General features: G+C 42.5%; 1 non-coding gene across 1 annotated transcript; it reads right to left on the bottom strand.

Moving 5' to 3' along the window:
- Positions 1 to 18,762: 18,762 nt before the first annotated feature.
- Positions 18,763 to 18,837, bottom strand: Trnat-ugu (transfer RNA threonine (anticodon UGU)). The gene has a single exon. It is a non-coding gene; the product is annotated as a tRNA-Thr (tRNA).
- Between the last annotated feature and the right edge of the window lie 3,693 nt (positions 18,838 to 22,530).

The raw sequence follows: 22,530 nt of genomic DNA, 5'->3' as shown, positions 1-22,530 counted from the left end.
ACTGTCATTACCTCCCTTTCCTGTTCCAGTCGCGTATGGTTCGCGGGAGGAAAGACTATCTGAAAGCCTCTCTCTAATTTTACATTCGTGATCTCCTCGGGAGGTATAAGTAAGGGGAAGCAATATATTCGATACCTCATCCAGAAACGCACCCTCTCGAAATCTGGCGAGCAAGCTACACCGCGATGTAGAGCGGCTCTCTTGCAGAGTCTGGCACTTGAGTTTGTCAAACATCTCCGTAACGCTATCACGGTTACCAAATAACCCTGTGACGAAACGAGCCGCTCTTCTTTGAATCTTCTCTATCTCCTCCGCAAACCCGATCTGGTACGGATCCCACACTGATGAGCAATACTCAAGTATAGGTCGAACGAGTGTTTTGTAAGCCACCTCCTTTGTTGATGAACTACAGTTTCTAAGGACTCTCCCAATGGATCTCAACCTGGTACGCGCCTTACCAACAGTTAATTTTATATGATCATTCCATTTCAAATCGATCCGCACGCATACTCCGAGATATTTTACAGAAGTAACTGCTACCAGTGTTTGATCCGCTATCATATAATCATACAATAAAGGATCCTTCTTTCTATGTATTCGCAATATATTACATTTGTATATGTTAAGGGTCAGTTTCCACTCCCTGCACCAAGGGTCTATTCGCTGCAGATCTTCCGGCATTTCGCTACAATTTTCTAATGCTGCAACTTCTGTGTATGCTACAGAATCATCCGCGAAAAACCGCATGGAATTCCGACACTATCTACTACCTCATTTATATATATATTGTGAAAAGTAATGGTCCCATAACACTCCCCTGTGGCACGCCAGATATTATTTTAACGTCTGTAGACGTCTCTCCAGTGATAACAACATGCTGTGTTCTGTTTGTTAAAACTCTTCAATCCAGCCACAGAGCTGGTCTGATATTCCGTGGGCTCTTACTTTATTTATCAGGCGACAGTGCGGAACTGTATCGAACGCCTTCCGGAAGTCGAGAAAAATAGCATCTACCTGGGAGCCTGTATCTAATATTTTCTGGGTCTCATGAACAAATAAAGTGAGTTGGGTCTCACACGATGGATGTTTCCGGAATCCATGTTGATTCCTACAGAGTAGATTCTGGGTTTCAAAAAACGACATGATACTCGAGCAAAAAACATGTTCTAAAATTCTACAACAGATCGACGTCAGAGATATAGGTCTATAGTTTTGCGCATCTGCTCTACGACCCTTCTTGAAGACTCGGACTACCTGTGCTCTTTTCCAATCATTTGGAGCCTTCCGTTCCCCTAGAGACTGGCGGTACACGGCTGTTAGAAGGGAGGGCAAGTTCTTTCTCGTACTGTGTAGAATCGAATTGGTACACCGTCAGGTCCAGTGGACTTTCCTCTGTTGAGTGATTCCAGTTGCTTTTCTACTTCTTGGACACTTATTTCGATGTCAGCCATTTTCTCGTTTGTGCTAGGATTTAGAGAAGGAACTGCAGTGCGGTCTTCCTCTATGAAACATCTTTGGAAAAAGGTGTTTAGTATTTCAGCTTTACGCGTGTCATCCTCTGTTTCAATGCCATCATCACCCCGGAGTGTCTGGACATGCTGTTTCCAACCACTTACTGATATTAATTGAGACCAGAACTTTCTAGGATATTCTGTCAAGTCGGTACATAGAATTTTACTTTCGAATTCACTGAACGCTTCACGAATAGCCCTCCTTACGCTAACTTTGACATCGTTTAGCTTCTGTTTGTCTGAGAGGTTTTGGCTGCGTTTATACTTGGAGTGAAGCTGTCTTTGCTATCGCAGTAGTTTCCTAACTTTGTTGTTGAACCACGGTGGGTTTATCCCGTCCCTCACAGTTTTACTCTACACGTACCTGTCTAAAACGCATTTTACGATTGCCTTGAACTTTTTCCAAAAATACTCAACATTGTCAGTGTCAGAACAGAAATTTTCGTTTTGATCTGTTAGGTAGACTGAAATCTGCCTTCTATTACCCTTGCTAAACACGTAAGCCTTCCTCCCTCTTTTTATATTCCTATTAACTTCCATATTCAGGGATGTTGCAACAGCCTTATGATCACTAATCCCTGTTCTGCACATACAGAGTCGAAACGTTTGGGTCTGTTTGTTATCAGTAGGTCCTAGATGTCATCTCCACGAGTCGGTTCTCTGTTTAATTGCATGAGGTAATTTTCGGATAGCGCACTCAGTATAATGTCACTCGACGCTCTGTCCCTACGACCCATCCTAAACATCTGAGTGTCCCAGTCTATATCTGGTAAATTGAAATCTCTACCTAAGACTATAACATGCTGAGAAAATTGATGAGAAATGTATTCCAAATTTTCTCTCAGTTGTTCTGCCGCTAATGCTGCTGGGTCGGGAGGTCGGTAAAAGGAGCCAATTATTAACCTAGCTCGGCTGTTGCGTGTAACCTCCACCCATAATAATTCACAGGAACTATCCACTTCTACTTCACTACAGGATAAACTTCTACTAACAGCGACTAACTCTCCACCACCGGTTGCATGCAATCTATCCTTTATATCTGTCTGTACCTTTGTAAAAATTTCGGCAGAATTTCTCTCTGGTTTCAGCCAGCATTCTGTACCTATAACGATTTCAGCTTCGGTACTTTCTATCAGCGCTTGAAGTTCCGGTACTTTACCAACGCAGCTTCGACGGTTTACCATTACAATACCGATTGCTGCTTGGTCCCCTCATGTCCTGCTTTGCCCCGAACTCGTTGAGGCTGCCGCCCTTTTTGTACTTGCCCAATGCCATCTAACCTAAAAAACCGCCCAGCTCACGCCACACAACCCCTGCTACCCGTGTAGCCGCTTGTTGCGTGTAGTGGACTCCTGACCTATCCAGCGGAACCCGAAACCCCACCACCCTATGGCTTAAGTCGAGGAATCTGCAGCCCACACGGTCACAGAACAATCTCAGCCTCTGATTCAGACCCTTTACTCAGCTCTTTACCAAAGGCCCGCAGTCTGTCCTGTCGACGATGCTGCAGATGGTGAGCGGTGAGCTCTGCTTTCATCCGGCTAGCGAGACTGGCAGTCTTCACCAAATCAGATAGCCAGGAAGGGTTTCCTCCGATCCATAGCGACACACATCATTGGTGTCGACATGAGCGACCACCTGCAAATGGGTGCAACCTGTACCCTTCATGGCATCCGGAAGGACCCTTTCCACATCTGGAATGACTCACCCCGGTATGCACACGGATTGCACATTGGTTTTCTTCCCCTCTCTTGCTGCCATATCCCTAAGGGGCCCCATTACGCGCCTGACGTTGGAGCTCCCAACTACCAGTAAGACCACCCTCTGCGACTGCTCGGATCTTGCAGACTGAGGGGCAACCCCTGGAACAGGACAAGCAGCCACGTCAGGCCGAAGACCAGTATCGGCCTGAGACAGCCCCGGAATTGCGCCCTTCTGAGCTCAGCTTGATTCCTGACGTGAAGGTAGCGTTCTCGCTTTCCGCGTCTGGGTTCCCGGGTTCGATTCACGGCGGGGTCAGGGATTTTGTCTGCCTCGTGATGGCTGGGTGTTTTGTGATGTCCTTAGGTTAGTTAGGTTTAAGTAGTTCTAAGTTCTAGGGGACTGATGACCATAGATGTTAAGACCCATAGTGCTCAGAGCCATTTGAACCATTTGTCGAACTTTGGGGTATTCGGTTCGGAGCTGTTATGGAGATACGTCAGACAATAGACCGCTCCATTCGAACTACCTATACAACTGGCGTAGTTAGGGGTATCTTGCTCTTTCGACATCACTGGCGATGGCTTATATACATGAGCTGTTCAAAAAATATCCGACCTTTTTTAATTGTTGAAATCAACAATGGTATCAGGGCGCGCATGGGCTCATGTTTTCAGGCATATTTAGCACACATACCTGATTTTCTCCACTACTTCGGAACACTTGCAAGTCGTACACGTTGGATTTAGTATTCTGAGCAAAATGACGTCTTTACATCACATTTGGCTCCAAGCTTGGCGATTCTCAAGTTCAAACCATCGTGTGTTTGTGGACAAAGTAATGGGTACTGCAGGGCTAAAGGAGTGGTACAACCATTTCAAAGGTAGCCGCTAATCAATGAAGACAGAAGCCAGTTAAGGTACGCCCGCAATATCCGCAAATCAGGTCGTTACTGATCCCGCAATATTGCTGGTGAAGCAGAATGGACGAATCACTATCAGAGAAGTTGTAGTCTAATCTAAAAGCCGTAAAGTCAACTAACTAACTAGGTGTTACAATAACTAACGTCCGCCCGCGGTAGCTGAGTGGTCAGCACGACAGACTGTCAATCCTAAAAGACCGGGTTAGATTCCCGGCTGGGTCGGAGATTTTCTCCGCTCAGGGACTGGGTGTTGTGTTGTACTAATCATCATTTCATCCCCATCGACGCGCAAGTCGCCGAAGTGGCGTCAAATCGAAAGACTTGCACCAGGCGAACGATCTACCCGATGGGAGGCCCTCGTCACACGCCATTATTATTATACAATAACGAACAACTTAAATTGGAAAGAACACATAGAAAATGTTGCGGTTAAGGCTAACCGAAGACTGCGTTTTATTGGCACAACACTTAGAAAACGTAACAGACCTACAAAGGACACTGCCTACACTACGCTTGTCCGTCCTCTTTTAGAATACTGCTGGGAAATGTGGGATCCTTAAAAGATCGGACTGACGGAGTAGATCGAAAAAGTCCAAAGAAAGGCAGCACGTCCTCCTATTATCGCGAAATATGAGAGTGTGTCACACAAATGATACAGGATTTTGGCTGGACATCATTAAAAGAAAAGCGTTTTTCTTTGCGACGGAATCTTCTCACGAAATTCCAATCACCAACTTTTTCCTCCGAATGCGAAAATATTTTGTTGACACCGACCTACGTAGGGAGAAACGACCACAACGATAAAATAAGGGAAGTCAGAGCTCGTATGGAAAGACACAGGTGATCATTCTTTCCGGGTGCTATGCGAGATTGGAATAATAGAGACTTGTGAAGGTGGTTCGATGAACAATCTGCCATGCACTTAAATGTGACTTGCAGAGTATCCATGTAGATGCAAGTATAGGTGGTCACATTTTTACTATCCCCTGTATGTGCATATCGCTTCACACGACCTTTGTTACCTCAATGTCGATATCGGCATCATTTTCGAAATATGTGAGCTTTCTTATATTATCTGTAATGTTAATATACAACATGAACAGTAAGGCTCCCAACACGCTTCCCTCTGCACAAGTGGTTACTTTTACACGTATAGATGGACTCTCCATTTAGGATGAGATGATGTGTCCTCCCTACAAAAATATTTTATTGGCCGTACTTTATACGGTGCAGGCAAATGGTCAACTACAATTGCTGTTTACTGTGAGGTAACCTCTAGCGTATCAGAGGCAGTTTAGGAACATTTTTTCAAATGAGTATACGCACTCGTATTTCGGCAGGTGCACAGTTTTGCCATTTAAATTTTTGCACGTTTCACAGATACCTTTTCGAAAATTTCGAGCAAAACAAATCGAAATCTTTATTACATCATGAAACAATGAAGAAGCAAATGCGGGTTTGTTCGCAAGCCCGAAGCTACATCTGGTACAAGAATCATGGATTTTAATAAAGTAGCTGTCGATAGGTTTTTTTCGTTGCTTACAGATGTAACTGACAATCACAAACTAATGACTTCTCAAATAACTAATTGTGATGGAACAGGCGTCTCGGTTAATGCTAAAAACTAATCGAACATCGCAGCTTGCAAAGGGAACCGTCCAGTGCGATCGTTAACATCTGCAGAAAGGGGCGAAACTGCAACCAGCCTCATTAGTACGTCAGCAAGCGGAGCTGACATTCCTCCTACGATTATTTTTCCACGAAAGAAGAAGCAGAAAGAATTTGAGTTAGGACAGGCAGCAGGAGGTTGCGCTGAGGTCCACAGCACAGCATGTATGGCCACAGAGTCCTTCTTTGTATGGTTTCCACAATTAGTGGTATTTTCTAAGGCATCAAAGCAGGTCCCAGTTCTCCTTATATCAGATGGCCACTCAGCACATACCACGAACATTGACGTTATGGACTACGCGAGGGAGAGTGGCGTTTCTTCACCACCACATTGCTCTCACAGACTTCAGCCGCTTGATGTTTGTTTTATAAATCCTCGTTATAGTGATCAGCTTCGAAAATGGCTACGGAACCATGCAGCGAAAGTCGTAACTATCTTTCAAATTTCAACGCTTTTTGGTTCAGCTTTCGTCTAAAGCGCAACAATGAAAACCGCTATTAAAGGTTTCGAAGCTACTGCAATATGGCCCACGGACCCATCCATATTCACGACGCACACTTCCTCCCGGCACACACAACTGACAGCGGACGTGATAGGCCGTCAGATAAAGAGGTTATTATATCTGAACAATTGGACTTGCCTTCACCTAGCACACCAGCTGAAAAAGACGACTCAAACGGGCTGGATAATCAAGGGGACGAGGTTTCAGCGAATTGTTACAATGAACTGCCGCCTAAGAATAACAAAGTTATTGGGGCTAATTGTTCTAAACTTGGGTGCTCTTGGATGACAACTGACAACACAACCTCCTCATTTCATATTTCACCTGAGATTCTGATTTTCTTGTCAAAAGTTAACGAAAGCAAGAAAAGAGCGAGACTGAAAAGGGGGAACAACGTTGTTTTAACTGATTCGCCGTACAAAAAAAGAGTTAAAAGTCATTAATGGGAGAAATAGAAAAAAGAACATTGACAAAGAAGAAAGAGCAAACAGAAAACTTTCTGCGAAAGAGAATAAAATTAAGAACTCAAAAAAGAGAGAAAGATTCTGAAGGTAAATGGAAAAAGGAGAGAGAATACAATACTAACGAGAGTGATTATGAGGAAAGTTCTGACTGTCAATGTGTATATTGTGGTGGGTTACATTCAAAATCAGTTGGAAGTTGGGTCGCTTGTCCCACCTGCAAAAAACTGACACACGATTCTTGTGCAGGAATAGATAGCGAAGATGATGAGTGTCTCCCCGTGTGTGAATTTTGTAAACAGCCTCAAGAAAAGGATACGATTCATGAAAACTGTAGTTTGACATTAATACTCACTTTAAACTAAAAAAAAATAACGAGCAAGGCAATATTTTCTGCATTTCGGATAATTTTATACGTTTTTGTAATCACTTGTATTTACCACCCCATTGTGACGCGTGCAAATGTTATAAATTTCTGTTTTTGAGTGAGAAAATGTTGTTGTTTTATTTTATGGCAATGTTCTTGTATTTTTGTGATTAATACATCATAATGTGTTCATATAAAAATTTGTAACTCTCTTATTTATCAATTTTGTACATTTAATCAAAGTTTTCAACTGTGTACCCCATTATACCTTGGATTCCCCAACGTGTCGGATAAGAAAGATAAAAATACAATCACTACTCGTTTCTTCAACGACAATTTAAGCTGTGTTCTGTGGTTCCTCCCAGAGTTCATCACGATATATTCCGAAAAAAATCATAGTTAACGAACATTATAAATTGCTCTAGAAACGAAGGCAATCGCAGTTAACATTTAATAAGGCCACTGGTATCCTTCGAAATGCAACTAATCAACGTCATGCAGAACGTCGTGGGTCACAGCGGATGGGTGGAATCGAAATATGACATTTACCCACGATCGCTTCTTTTTGTCAATTTGTGCCATTCATTTCTCTGCTCCCTAATCTGATTTCGTATCTCCCCATCAGCTATTCGATCAAAACTTTTTTAGCATTCTTCTACACCACCACATTTCGGAAGTTTCTAGTCGTCTCCTGTTTGGGGAACCAGGCATGTTAACTACTGATTCGCAATATATTTATTCCGAAAGGCAAAAGGAACCCCGAAAACAATGAAAATAATTTTGTTTATTGGTGATTGTACCAGTTTTATTTACACTTAGTGTGAATATGAAAGTATTTTAGTCCAAATCCGTATTTGAAGGTTCTAAATGTCGGTTTAAATGGCAGCTTGCTATGTAAGACATGCCCACTTGTTTCTCTGTGCCATCTCTTCTTTGAGATGATAAGCCTAGGGACATTTTACCCGTAGCTTTGAGCTTTCACCTATTGAATACATTTTTTCTTGTCTCGTAGTCAGTTGTTTGCTAGAGTAATAACGTTTCTGAACAAAACAAATGCCAAGATCTACCCACAAAGTTTTCGAAAGAAGTTCTAGAAGACTTGCAAGAAATAAAAAAGTAAATATCATGAAACAAATGTTATGTTTATGTACAGCATGCGTACTATTGGAAAGTGAAAGAAACTATGAATTTAAATGAGTGCATGTACGACGGTAAGTGCAATACAACTTTAAATTTTCCGTAACTTTTCTAACTAAATGTACCTTTCCTCTCAAACCATTTATCCCAGAACCATGGAATTCTAACGACCAGTTTTCTTACTCGAGGGCATGAAGAGTCGAGGGATATGAAAGGGAATCAGTGGTTGGGAAGAGAGTGAGACAGGGTTGTAGCCTATCCCCGATGTTATTCAATCTGTTTGCTGAGCATGCAGTAAAGGAAACAAAAGAAAACTTCGGAGTAGGAATTAAAAACCATGGAGAAATTGTATTATAATGTACACTATGGTCTTTTAATTTTTGAAATTTGCCCGCAAAACCTGTCTTTCAAAATTTTTCTAAAAATTTCACTATTAATATATTATTCATGAAAAATTGTCAGCTTGTTGGAAAATAGTGGAAATGCATGTAAGAAATGTTCTGTGTTTTACCGTTAATATAACACAACTTAGGATAAGGGTCATATAAATAGATCAGTTAACATGGTGGAGATGGAAGATACGTTCTCCCCGTGAATATTGTGTTTAAAAACAAATGAATATTTTCAAATCAACAGCTCATTTCATGAAGTCATAACTAGAAGTGAATAATCTCCACAAAAATTGGTAAGTTAATTACTTTGGTGCAAGAAAGTCTCCATCATTAAGGAGAACGATGTTTTCAATAACTTGCCGGCAGCCATAAAAAGCTTTACTACTGACAGATTTCAGTTTACGAGGAGCCTAAAGGATTTCTTGCTAACCATCTCTTCCGACACCATTAATGAATTGAATTACTTAGTAGAACAAGCGCGCGCGCGCGATTGTGTGTGTGTGTGTGTGTGTGTGTGTGAGAGAGAGAGAGAGAGAGAGAGAGAGAGAGAGAGAGAGAGAGAGAGAGAGAGAGAGAGAGAGGGGGGGGGGGGGGTCAAATAATACGTGTACTATCAGAAGTGTGACCAAATTTTCATTCCTCGTTCATGATCAGTCCATTTGCGGTCTGTGGATAATAAATTAGCATATTATTTTCCCATTGAGTATCTCCCCATTATGGATCAATTTCAATGAAAAGTACATATAATCTAACCCTCTTGTCTGCCCCACTTCTGTTGAAGGTTACACATGAGACAAATACCTTGTTGTTGTTGTTGTTGTTGTTGTTGTTGTTGTTGTCTTCAGTCCACAAACTGGTTTGATGTAGCTCTCCATGCTACTGTATCGTGTGGAAGCTTCATCTCCCAGTACCAACTGCAACCTACATCCTTGTGAATCTGCTTAGTGTATTCATCTCCTGGCCTCCCTCCTCGATTTTTACCCTTCACGTTGCCCTCCAATATTAAATTGGTGATTCCTTAATGTCTCAGAACGTGTCCTACCATCCGACCCCATCTTCTAGTCAAGTTGTGCCACAAAGTTCTCTTCTCCAGTATCCTATTCAATACCTCCACATTAGTTATGTGATCTACCCATCTAATCTTCAGCATTCTTCTGTAGCACCACATTTCGAAAGCTTCTATTCTCTTCTTGTTCAAACTATTTATTGTCCATTATTCACTTCCATACGTGGCTACACTCCATACAAATACTCGGAGAAAAGACTTCCTGATACCTAAAGCTATACTCGATGTTAACAAATTTTTCTTCTTTAGAAACACTTTTCTTACCATTGACAGTCGACATTTTAAATCACTCCTAATGCGTACTCCCAGATAATTTATGGAATTAACTGCTTCCAGTTGCTGACCTGCTATTTTGTAGCTAAATGATAAGGGACCTATCGTTCTATGTATTCGCCTCACATTACACTTGTCTACATTGAGATTCAATTGCCATTCCGTGCACCATGCGTAAATTCGCTGCAGATCCTCCTGCATATCAGTACAATTTTCCATTATTGCAACCTCTCGATACACCACAGCATCATCTGCAAAAAGCCTCAGAGACTTTCCGATGTCACTCACCAGGTCATTTATGAATATTGTGAATAGCAACGGCCCTATGACACTCCCGTGCGGCACACCTGAAATCACTCTTACTTCGGAAGACTTCTCTCCATTGAGAATGACATGCTGCGTTCTGTTATCTAGGAACTCCTCGATCCAAGCACACAACTGATCTGATAGTCCGTATGCTCCTACTTTGTTAATTAAACGACTGTGGGGTACTGTGTCAAACGCCTTGCGGAAGTCAAGAAACACGGCATCTACCTGTGAACCCGTGTCTAAGACCCTCTGAGTCTCGTGGACGAATAGCGCGAGCTGGGTTTCACACGGCCGTCTTTTTCGAAACCCATGCTGATTCCTACAGAGTAGATTTCTAGTCTCCAGAAAAGTCATTATACTCGAACATAATACGTGTTCCAAAATTCTACAACTAATCGACGTTAGAGATATAGGTCTATAGTTCTGCACATCTGTTCGACGTCCCTTATTGAAAACGGGGATGACCTGTGCCCTTTTCCAATCCTTTGGAACGCTTCGCTATTCTAGAGACCTACGGTACACCGCTGCAAGAAGGGGGGCAAGTTCCTTCGCGTACACTGTGTAAAACCGAACTGGTATCCCATCAGGACCAGCGGCCTTTCCTCTTTTGAGCGGTTTTAATTGTTTCTCTATTCCTCTGTCGTCTATTTCGATATGTACCATTTTGTCAACTATGCGACTTCAAGAGAAGGAAGCACAGTGCAGTCTTCCTCTGTGAAACAGCTTTGGAAGAAGACATTTAGTAATTCGGCCTTTAGTCTGTCATCCTCTGTTTCAGTACCATTTTGGCCACAGAGTGTCTGGACATTTTGTTTTGATCCACCTACCGCTTTGACATAGGACCAAAATTTCTTACGATTTTCTGCCAATTCAGTACATAGAACTTTACTTTCGAATTCACTGAAAGCCTCTCGCATAGCCCTCCTCACACTACATTTCGCTTCGCGTAATTTTTGTTTGTCTGCAAGGCTTTGGCTATGTTTATGTTTGCTGTGAAGTTCCCTTTGCTTCCGCAGCAGTTTTCTAACTCGGTTGTTGTACCACGGTGGCTCTTTTCCATTTCTTACGATCTTGCTTGGCACATACTCATCTAACGCATATTGTACGATGGTTTTGAACTTTGTCCACTGATCCTCAACACTATCTGTACTTGAGACAAAACTTTTGTGTTGAGCCGTCAGGTACTCTGTAATCTGCTTTTTGTCACTTTTGCTAAACAGAAAAATCTTATTACCTTTTTTAATATTTCTATTTACGGCTGAAATCGTCGTTGCAGTAACCGCTTTATGATCGCTGATTCCCTGTTCTGCATTAACTGATTCAAATAGTTCGGGTCTGTTTGTCACCAGAACGTCTAATATATTATCGCCACGAGTCGGTTCTCTGTTTAACTGCTCAAGGTAGTTTTCAGATAAAGCACTTAAAAATATTTCACTAGATTCTTTGTCCCTGCCACCCGTTATGAACGTTTGAGTCTCCCAGTCTATATCCAGCAAATTAAAATCTCCACCCAGAACTATAACATGGTGGGGAAATCTACTCGAAATATTTTCCAAATTATTCTTCTGGTGCTGAGCCACAACAGCTGCTGAGCCTGGGGGCCTATAGAGACATCCAATTACCATGTCTGAGCCTGCTTTAACCGTGACCTTCACCCAAATCATTTCACAATTAGAATCTCCGTCAATTTCCTTCGATACTATTGCACTTCTTATCGCTATAAACACGCCTCCCCCTTTACTGTCCAGCCTTTCTCTGCGATATACATTCTAATCGGAGTTTAGGATTTCATTACTGTTTACATGTGGTTTCAGCCAACATTCTGTCCCTAGTACTATATGGGCGTTGTGACCGTTTATTAATGAGAGCAGTTCTGGGACCTTTCTATAGACGCTCCTGCAGTTTACTATTAGCACATTAATATTGTTATTCCCTGTCGCATTTTGCCTACTCCTGCCTTGCCGCGTCTCAGGAGGCGTCTTGTCGGGCCTAGGGAGGGAATTCTCTAACCTAATAAAAAGCCCATGTGCACTCCACACGTACTCCGCTACCCTCGTAGCCGCTTCCGGCGTGTAGTGCACGGCTGACCTATTCAGGGGGACCATACATTTCTCCACCCCATTGCGGAGGTCGAGAAATTTGCACCCCAGCTCTCCGAAGAATCGTCTGAGCCTCTGGTTTAAGCCTTCCACTCGGATCCAAACCAGAGGACCGAGATCGGTTCTGGGAACGATACTACAAATAGTTAGCTCTGATTCCACCCCGCGAGCGAGGCTTTCCGCCTTCACCAACTCCGCCAACCGCCTGTACGAACTGAGGATGACCTCTGAACCCAGACGGCAGGAGTCATTGGTGCCGACATCAGCAACAATTTGCAGTCGGGTGCACCCAGTGCTCTCTATCGCCGCCGGTAGGGCCCCCTCCACATCTCGGATGAGACTCCCCGGCAAGCACACAGAGTGAACACTGGCCTTCTTCCCCGACCTTTCCGCTATTTCCCTAAGGGGCTCCATCACCAGCCTAACGTTGGAGCTCCCAATAACTAATAAACCCCTCCCCCCGTGTGCCTGCTCGGACCTTGCTGAAGGAGCAGCCACATGTCCATTCACAGGCAGAGCGGGCGATGCCACACGGCCAGCCTCCACATTGACCCTCCGCCTCGTGCGCCGCGAACGCCGCTGAACCCGCCACTCCCCTTGGGGAGAGGGTGGCCAGCCGCGCCCGGTACCCGCGAAGATGTCTCGACAGCAGGGACAGTGGGTGAAGCATCTAACACCTGGCGTGCACCATGCGACGCACTAGACTCCCCACTGCCGCTACACTCCGAGGCAGCAAAAGCAAAAACACACGGAAGAAGAAGTGACAAGTAAGAAAAATACAGTTAATACTTAAATTAAGGTAGCTCGCTGCACAGCAGACGTGAAGCAGACGGCGGTTAGGGCGACACATGAACTTACAACATAAAAGTAATAACAGATAAAAATACATGTTCATGAACCTGAGAGAAAATCAGTCCATAAGTTTAAGCAAACGCCATCAGCAGTACAATGAGAATCAGCTTAATTTTTCAATTAACTCCTCGACAGAATAGAAGGAGTGACCCATGAGGAAACACTCCAGTTTCGATTTGAAAGCGCGTGGATTACTGCTAAGATTTTTGAATTCGAGTGGCGGCTTATTGAAAATGGATGCAGCAGTATACTGCACACATTTTTGCACAAGAGTTAAGGAAGTCCGATCCAAATGGAGGTTTGATTTCTCCCGAGTATTAACCGAGTGAAAGCTGCTTATTGTTGGAAATAAACTAATATTGGTAACAAGAAACGACAATAAGGAATATACATATTGAGAGGCCAATGTCAAAATACCCAGACTCCCTGAACAGAGGTCGACAAGAGGTTCGTGAACTCACACCACTTTTTGCCCGAACCTCTCGTTTCTGAGCCAAAAATATCCTTCTAGAATGGGAAGAGTTACCCAAAAACATAATACCATACGACATAAGTGAATGGAAATAAGCAAAGTAGACTAATTTACTTGGCGAAGTATCACTCACTTTCGGTACCGTTCGAATAGTGAAAATGGCAGTATTAAGTCTTTGAGCAAGATCCTGAACGTGGGCTTTCCACAACACCTTACTATTTATTTGAACACCTAGGAATTTGAACCGTTCAGTTTCACTAATCATATGCCTATGCTGTGATATTAAAACGTCAGGTTTTGTTGAATTGTGTGTTAGAAACTGTAAAAACTGAATCTTACTGTCATTTAACGTTAGTTTATTTTCTACAAGCCATAGACTGAGGTCATGTACTGCACTACTTGAAACGGAGTCAATGTTGCACACAACATCCTTTACTACCAAGCTAGTGTCATCAGCAAACAAAAATATTTTAGAGTTACCCGTAATACTTGAGGGCATATCATTTATATAAATAAGGAACTATAGCGGCCCCAACACTGATCCCTGAGGAACCCCCTCCCCCTTGACAGTACACCACTCAGATCCCCCATCACACTGTATTACGTTCCCCCATTCCTGTAGATCGTTCCCTAATGCTCTTCCTGAAACACTGTACAACTTCTGATTCTGTCAGTTCTTTCAGGTCCCATCTCCTTAAATTCCCACCTTTTTCCAGTTTCTTCAGTTTTAATCTACAGTTCATAATCAATATATTGTGATCAGAGTTCACATTTGCCCCTGGAAATGTCATACAATTTAAAATATGGTTCCTAAATCTCTGTCTTACCATTATATAATCTATATGAAATATTGCAGTATCTCCAGGTCTCTTCCACGTATACAACCTTCTTTCATGATTTTTGAACCAAGTGTTAGTTATGATTAAGTTATGCTCTGGGCAAAAGCCTACCAGGCGGCTTCCTCTTTCATTTTTTACCCCCATTCCATATTCACCTACTACGTTTCCTTTTCTTCCATTTCCTACTGTCGAATTCCAGTCACCCATTAATATTAAATTTTCATCTCCCATCACTATCTGAATGATTTCTTTTATCTCATCACACATTCCATCAATTTCTTCATCATCTGAGGACTACTTTTACGACTTTGGTAGGCGTGGGATTCGTGGCTATCTTGGCCACAACAATGCGTTCACTATGCTGTATGTAGTAGCTTACCCGCATTCCTATTTTTATTAATTATTAGACCTACTCATGCATTAGCTTCATATTAGCCTTCCTAATACTTAAATCTATATCCGATGTTAACAATGACGCCGGTGGATGGACTATCACGAAATTACTGACCGTCGAGAATGTCACAAATATAACCGACAAGCTAATGGGCCCTTCACAGGAAAAGGTTTTTTTGCCAGAAAACGGGGAAAACTGAAACCCAGCAAATGAGTAAAAAAGTGTATATTCACTAACAAAAAAAATAGTGTACGCACACAACTTACACAACAATAGTCTGGGATTACTCTATTACGTAATACAGTTTTTGTGATTGTATCTTGCAGCTTTAGTTATTTTTAATTAAAAGAGGCTTTAAAAGGACAGAAAGAACGTGTTGGACTACGCTAGAGATCGTTCTGTTAGCACAGTCTTTACTTTGTAATCACTTTCGTTGACTTCGGCAACTCTCAACAGAAATCTCCAACCTAACCGAGACAATGTGCTACGATACAGCCGACATCATGACAAGAGAATGGGCTACATCACACTCGAAGTAAATGTATATAGGTAAGGATCCCCATGACCTGTATACGTCTGTTATAAAAAATCTCCAAGCCACTCTCCTCAAATAGACCGCAATCTTCTCTTGACCTTCAACTGTTACTATTTCAGAATTGAAAACCAGATTCAAAGAAAATTTGGCTACAAGGCACAAAACTAGAAAAATAAAAATAATAAAAGTGAGAACGTGAAACATGTTAGCAATAACCATAAACAGGAGATTTTACAGAAAATAAAATTGAGAAAGGAAATTATTAATATTATCGACCGTTTAGGAACTCTAGGCTACGAAAGGGATGAAAACACATATCGAATAAGTGGTGGAAGAGTTAGTGTGTTTTAAGATTAAATCCAAACAAGAATTAGAGAAAAATATATCGAAGCAAGGCCTCTATTACGAAAAATTGCTAAATCTCGAGACAAATTGTGTCCTTCTGTATTAGATGAAATGTTTTGGCCCCTAGTACGGATGAAACAGTATCTGCAGTATCAACAGGAACTTCGGACATGTGTTTCATATTTCATCCAAGCCTGCAGTCTATAAATATTTAAACAAAATACTAAAACAAAATACCACTACAGGGGAATTACTTACGAAGTAGTTCTTGGTAAAGAAACACAGGACACAATTACGTATGTAGGCTTAATACAAACTACAACTGTATTTATAAATCGCTATAGTTGCCTTGGAGTAACGACGAGCGAATATCAATATAACCTGTACGCTTCAAAGCTGTTATCCATGAAAAAGCTAAACGACGTATCGTGAACAAAATACAATTTAACACCGAAACAATGACATTAGCTGACAATGGGCACAGACTTTAGTCAATGGGCACTGTTGAAAATTTGTGCCAGACCAGGATTAGCACCCGAGTCCCCTGGTTACAAGGGAGAGGCATTGATCACTGTGTCCGAATTACACAGTGGTCAACAGAATAGCACGAACTGCCCGAGAATGCCGTTCGTTGGATGCAAATTCTCAATTTCTCCGTAGACTGCTAATGCACTGCTCCTTGAACGTAATCCTCCTCCCCTTAATTATACAGTACATGGCCAAAAAAACAGACACCGAATATATGCAAACTTGGCCTTACGAACATTGCAGACGTCGTCTATGTAACACACGTCAAAGTTCAAAGAATTTACCAATTCGTTGCATTGTTTACTATAGACCACAAATCAAGTAACGTAAAAAAAGCACTGCGTCTATTGAGATCATGATTCAGAGTTTAAAAAAAACTAATAAGTCGCCTACATATTACAGTTGCTGCCAAAAGAGGAGAACCATTATTTTCCCACAAAAGGAAATATAGTTAAAATGACGCTTCTATTTCGGTTAGTTTATGCGGTTACTAAAATTTGCCGTGAAAGTTACATAGTGGACTCTACCCTCCCCCCACCAGAAACGTAGTTATCGTGGCTGTTGTGAGACTTTTGTACACAGTTAGAGAAAGTGTGTTAAATGTGGCGCGGACGGAAACACTAGGCTACGCTACAGGGCAATCTGCTCGCACAACGTTTAGTCGGCATTCATAATCGTTGGCGTAAACAACTCTCAATCAAATTACCACCTTCCAACCTAACTTAGATCTCGGGCTACACTACCAATCGGCCTGTCATCACAACCAAATATTCATTGAGTGGGGGTGGGGGGATTTCCTGTATCTCTAGGAAAAACTGTCAGTTTTGTCAGACTCAACAGCAAGATTTACCAATGGTAAACACTTTTTAGACGGCTCGTAATTTTAGAATAGTCCTCTTCGTCTTACTTGGCATAAATTGTTCGCTGGCGTCCCAGCAGCTAGCTCCCTCAGTGTCTGCTTCTGCCATCGCACCACGCCAGTCTGCTGTTGTCCTAGCAGACCGAACGCACCGCAAATCCGACACCTTCGGAACCACTCACTGGCCAGTTAGCAACTGAGCGGAACACTGTTTACATCGTGAAAGGAAAACTATGCAAAGATGTACACTTAAATGGCACGACTGAGTAGCACACACACAGTAATATCTGAGGAATGTCCTTCGACACGCGCAGAACGAAAGTCTTCTCGCGAACGTACAGCGTCTCTGAAAAAAAATCTAGTGACTATATTCCGGCGTTACGGCCAGGTTCTCATACAAATGAGCAAAAAAGGGTAAATTTGAAATTTTTTTTGAGACAATGAAAATACATTCGAACGATCTGTTTGGGAATTACGAGTGACAATACTATGAGCTTAATTTTAGATTTTCAATAAAAAATGGCGCCCGTAATTATGATTTGATCAAGGGCTTGCGAGACTGGAGTACGCAGAGTGCGTGCAGTGTGGCACCTCAGATGTTACCTGAATTCAAAAATGGGTAACATCAGTTGATACTACATTATTTCTCTAAACTTGAAAATGGATAACATCAGTCGATAATACATAAAATTAATGGGAGCGTATACCTAACCGCAATGAAACAACCTTAAATTTAACGATACAGTGCTAATTCGAACTTTGAGTTAGATTTTTGGGGGTTTGTTTCACTCCTTATGCCTACACAAAAATTAGTTAATATTAACAAATATCATATTATAGCTATAAGTTCCTAAGAAAAGTGTTTACTTTTAGGGGTCAGAGGTAGAAGTTAAGAGATCGAACCACTTTTAATTTATGCTGCATGCCGTTCTGAGAAAATCGTTCCTCGAAAAAAAAAGTGTTCAAAGTTTAGGGAAAACATTTAGTTATATTATTACTTCGATTTGCATGAACTGAGTGTTACACATATATTCTTAATGTCGCTGAAAACGAATCTGAAGTCAGATTTTCAATATTGAAAACAGCTAATCCAATACGGAGGGCAAACGATTATGTTTTGACCAATTTTTACCAAAAATGTATTTTCGTTATTTACGTTTAGTCTGCAATTCAAGGAGTATTTATCAGCCCTTCCTCTACCTCTGATTGTTCCTAGACAGCAACTTCCTGTTCTTCTTGGCAGGAAAAGCCGATCTGTCAAAGCTGGATATGCAGCACTCGGCAGCCTGCTCTTGATATTCGTCCGTATTTTCGGTGAGTATGTTTGCATGCATTCTGCAGTATGAATCCTTTTGAGCACGTGCGACACGGGACGAGTTATCATCTACATCTATATGGATACCCTGCAAAACACATTTAAGTGCCTGGCAAAGGGTTCATCGAATCACCTACACAACTGATAATTAATTGAAACCCTCAGCTGCCGACAGGTGTTGTTGATATACTTCGATGGGGACAGCTGAAAAGTGTGCCGCTACTGGGACTCGAACCCAGGATCTCCTGCTTACAAGGCAGACGCTCAATCCATCTGAGCTATCGAGGGCACAAATGAACAGCACGACTGCAGGAATTTATCCCTCGCACGCTTCCCGTGAGACTCACACCCCGAACCGCCCACAATCCGATTACGTAATGTACTTAATAGGTATTTGTCCATCCACTCATTACTGGCTCACACTAAGGTGACGATTCCCGTAAGATTTCCGGTAGCCTGTGCGCATTCGCACAGACGAAGGTCAATGGCTGGGTGACGTTTAACCATAGATATGAAGATAGTAACTGTTCTAGAAAGAACAGGCGCCACTGACGACCGTGCAGCTCTTCTAGAATACATGATAGACCGGCCGATGTGGCCGAGCGGTTGTACGCACTTCAGTCGGGAGCCACGCGACCGCTACGGTCGCAGGTTCAAATCCTGCCTCGAGCATGGATGTGTGTGATGTCCTTAATTTAGTTACGTTTAAGTCGTTCTAAGTTCTAGGAAACTGATGACCTCAGATGTTAAGTCCCAAAGTGCTCAGAGCCATTTGAACCATCAGTCCGTATGTTTGCACACTACTTACAGTAACTTATGCTAAGGACAACACACACACAACCATGCCCGAGGGAGGACTCGAACCTCCAACGGGGGGAGCCGCGCGAACCGTGACAAGGCGTTGGACACATGGCGGGTACCCCGCGCGGCTCATGGCAGCCGTGACACTGCTTCAAACAATGGACTGTAGAAACTTTTGTAAAGCACGGATTAAAAAAAAAAACCTTTCCGTTCCAGGAGTCTAGACAAGTACACCTTTAAAAAATGCAACTACAAAGAAATTGAATTTTCGAACGGGCCAGGGCTTAAAACTTTGAAGAGTTAAATTTTAATGGCCGTTCTCTTGTATGCAAATAGTTTCACAGTAGAAATTTCTCTAGTTTTATTTATTTATTTATTTTTTGCTGTAGGTAAAGAAGGATAGGATTCTGAGAAGGGGGAAGGGGGGGGGGGGGAGGAATCTCGCCTCTCCCACCTTGGAATTCTCAGTACAGAATTTTTATTCATTACGAGATTCTCAGCCACTTGCAGAAGTGATTTCGCGTGATACTGCAAAACTTTTCCTTTAGCCAATCGTAGCAACTATAGGATTCCGTTCCTGCTGCATGACATGTCTCGGAACTTAAACTGACCAACTTATTTGCATAAAGAGCTAGCTTATCATCCGCTTCTTTACTTACTTAGACCGTTCATGGTCTGCAAAGCATTTTTTCTTAATCGTTTTTTTTATGTCTTTTATAAACTGCAACACTTTCTAAACTTTTCTAAACTTAACGCCGTTGAAGCATGGTCTTTTGCTGAATGACCAAAAAGCAATGCTGACAGCTGGGGTCCAAGGTTTTTGTTAATCAAGCCGTTTGTATTCTTGTTTGTATAACGCATATTTCTTTATATCTAATTGAGAAGTGAAATACCGGTTTTCGTAGATGCAGATTTAAAATTTTTTAATATAACGCAATAAATATTTCATTAAAATTTTCATCCCCTTATGCTCGAAGTTAAAAACCAGTGAAACACGTAGTTTTTAAAAATTGTAACAGATTAGCCGAATACGAATTGTCAGATATGCTTTCATAATGCTTTCATAATGAACCATTTTCAGAAACGTGGAGCCGGATCTGGGGGTGAATTTCCTTCTCTCCGAGACACCCGGCTTCTTCTTCGACTTAGCCGGCAAACAGGCCGAGGACGCCGGGTGGGGACCGAATATGCAGCAGTTTGTGGATGGCGACGTCGTCACTAGCTGTTGCCTTCGTGCGGGCCTCTTGTGTAAAGGGGGAGCCAACCGTGGCCAAGTGAAGGTCTGTATTCCACAGGAACGAGTTAGCATGGCACTCAGATATTTCCACGAGTCGGCGGACGGGGGTCATTTGGGGTTCTTCAAGACCTCGAACCGAGTTCAGGAATACATGTTTTGGCCCAACCTATATCGCGATGGCAGGCGATTTGTTGGCAACTGTGTCCAGTGTAAGCGTGGTAAGCCCGATGTTGGGCTGCACAGAGAACTACTACAGTCGCTTAGGGAGCAGTGTCCTCTGGACCGCGACTCAAAGATCGAAACAACGATCAACGGAAACTGGCGCCAGAAACGCACCAGCTCACTCTATTTCATCCCCTTAGGGGTTGAACTTCCAAAAACACCGAAACACGTATTTTCTTATTTGTAGCCTTGAAGTCAAATACCAATTTTCGTAGATGTAGCCTTAAAAATACTTTCATAGTTCTTCCATAATTATTTATCTCAAAATAAAATGTTCATCCACTATTTCACCTCATAGAGGTTAAATTCCCAAAGATACTGGAACACATATTTCTTTATTTCTGACCTAGAAACCAGATACAAATGTTCGTATGCCTAGCTTCAAAATTACCTTAATAGCTACATGATTCAGAAATCCTTTCATGTCCTGCGTCTCCCCCTTAGAGGTGGAATTTTGAAATATGCAGTATAAGCGGTATAAGATCAACACTCTTTCCAAATCTCAAGGTTTATTTTCCTTGGCGGTCTGGACTGTGTGAGTTTCATAGTAATAGTCCTCCACACACACACACACACACACACACACACACACACACACACACACACACACACACACACACACCACTACCAATGCCACCACCACCTCCTGGGGTGTTCCACTGCAGTCATATTTTGCCGACGACCTACATTTAGCAGCGTGGGAGGGATAGTGTCGTGCAACAGACAGTATACTCAGTAGACAACGAACTGTTCGTTGTGAAATCAGCGACATATTAACCGAGACTGACACAGAAGGTGCTGAAGGTGAAGCACACTAGACTCGTGTCTACCACGGCTTCAAATAGTATCGATTTACTATGAACGGAAGTTCCGAAAAGTGAGCAAATAATTTTACAGTAAATTCAGTACCGATGGTGAGGATATACAACGAAAAACATTTCTATAAAATTTCAGAAATAATGAAATATTCCTTTCAAGTCGCTTGACAGAAAACGCAATGGATATGCTTGCACTTAAGACGGAAGGCCCTACGTGCTTACGCAGGCTTACGACAGATCGCAAAATTCGGCAGTAGGCGTAAGCCAACCTCGTGTGCTGCCATCTGTTGTTGATGCCAGGCATCAAGGTCTCAGTAGTACGACCATCCACTGGAGAGTAGTTGCTTTATAAGTACTCCGTCTTCAGGCCACGAGTGACCTACTGGGACAGCACCATCCGACCGCCGTGTCATCATCCGTGGAGGATGTGAACAGGAGGGGCGGGGGTCAGCACACTGTTCTCCCGGTCGTTATGTTGGTGTTTTTTGACCGGAGCCGCTACTATTGGGTCGAGTAGCTCCTCGATTGGCATCATGAGGCTGAGTGCACCCCGAGAAATGGCAAGAGCGCATGGCGGCCTGGATGATCACCCATCCAAGTGCCTTCAACGCCCGACAACGCACTTAACTTCGGTGATCCCACGTGAACCGATGCAACCTCCGCGGCAAGGCCGTTGCCGCAGATATTTTACAGTAGTTGCTTACGTTTCATAATTATCTAGTTTACGGGGAAAATGTAAAAAAGGCGATTGTCACCGAAGCTACAACTAATCTGAATTTCTGGTTAGTTATCAAGTGGTCTTGTGTGCGAGCCTCAATTTTTCATCCTTTGCGGTGGGAATGATTCAAACCCGTCATGTTCTTCTTATGAAGTGTTCTATTTATTTTGCGCACAATGATCGTTT

This window comes from Schistocerca gregaria, unplaced genomic scaffold (assembly GCF_023897955.1).
Source record: "Schistocerca gregaria isolate iqSchGreg1 unplaced genomic scaffold, iqSchGreg1.2 ptg000467l, whole genome shotgun sequence".
NCBI lineage: Eukaryota > Metazoa > Arthropoda > Insecta > Orthoptera > Acrididae > Schistocerca > Schistocerca gregaria.
Note: the sequence above shows the minus strand (reverse complement) of the source record. Positions and strands in the feature narration are given on the sequence as shown.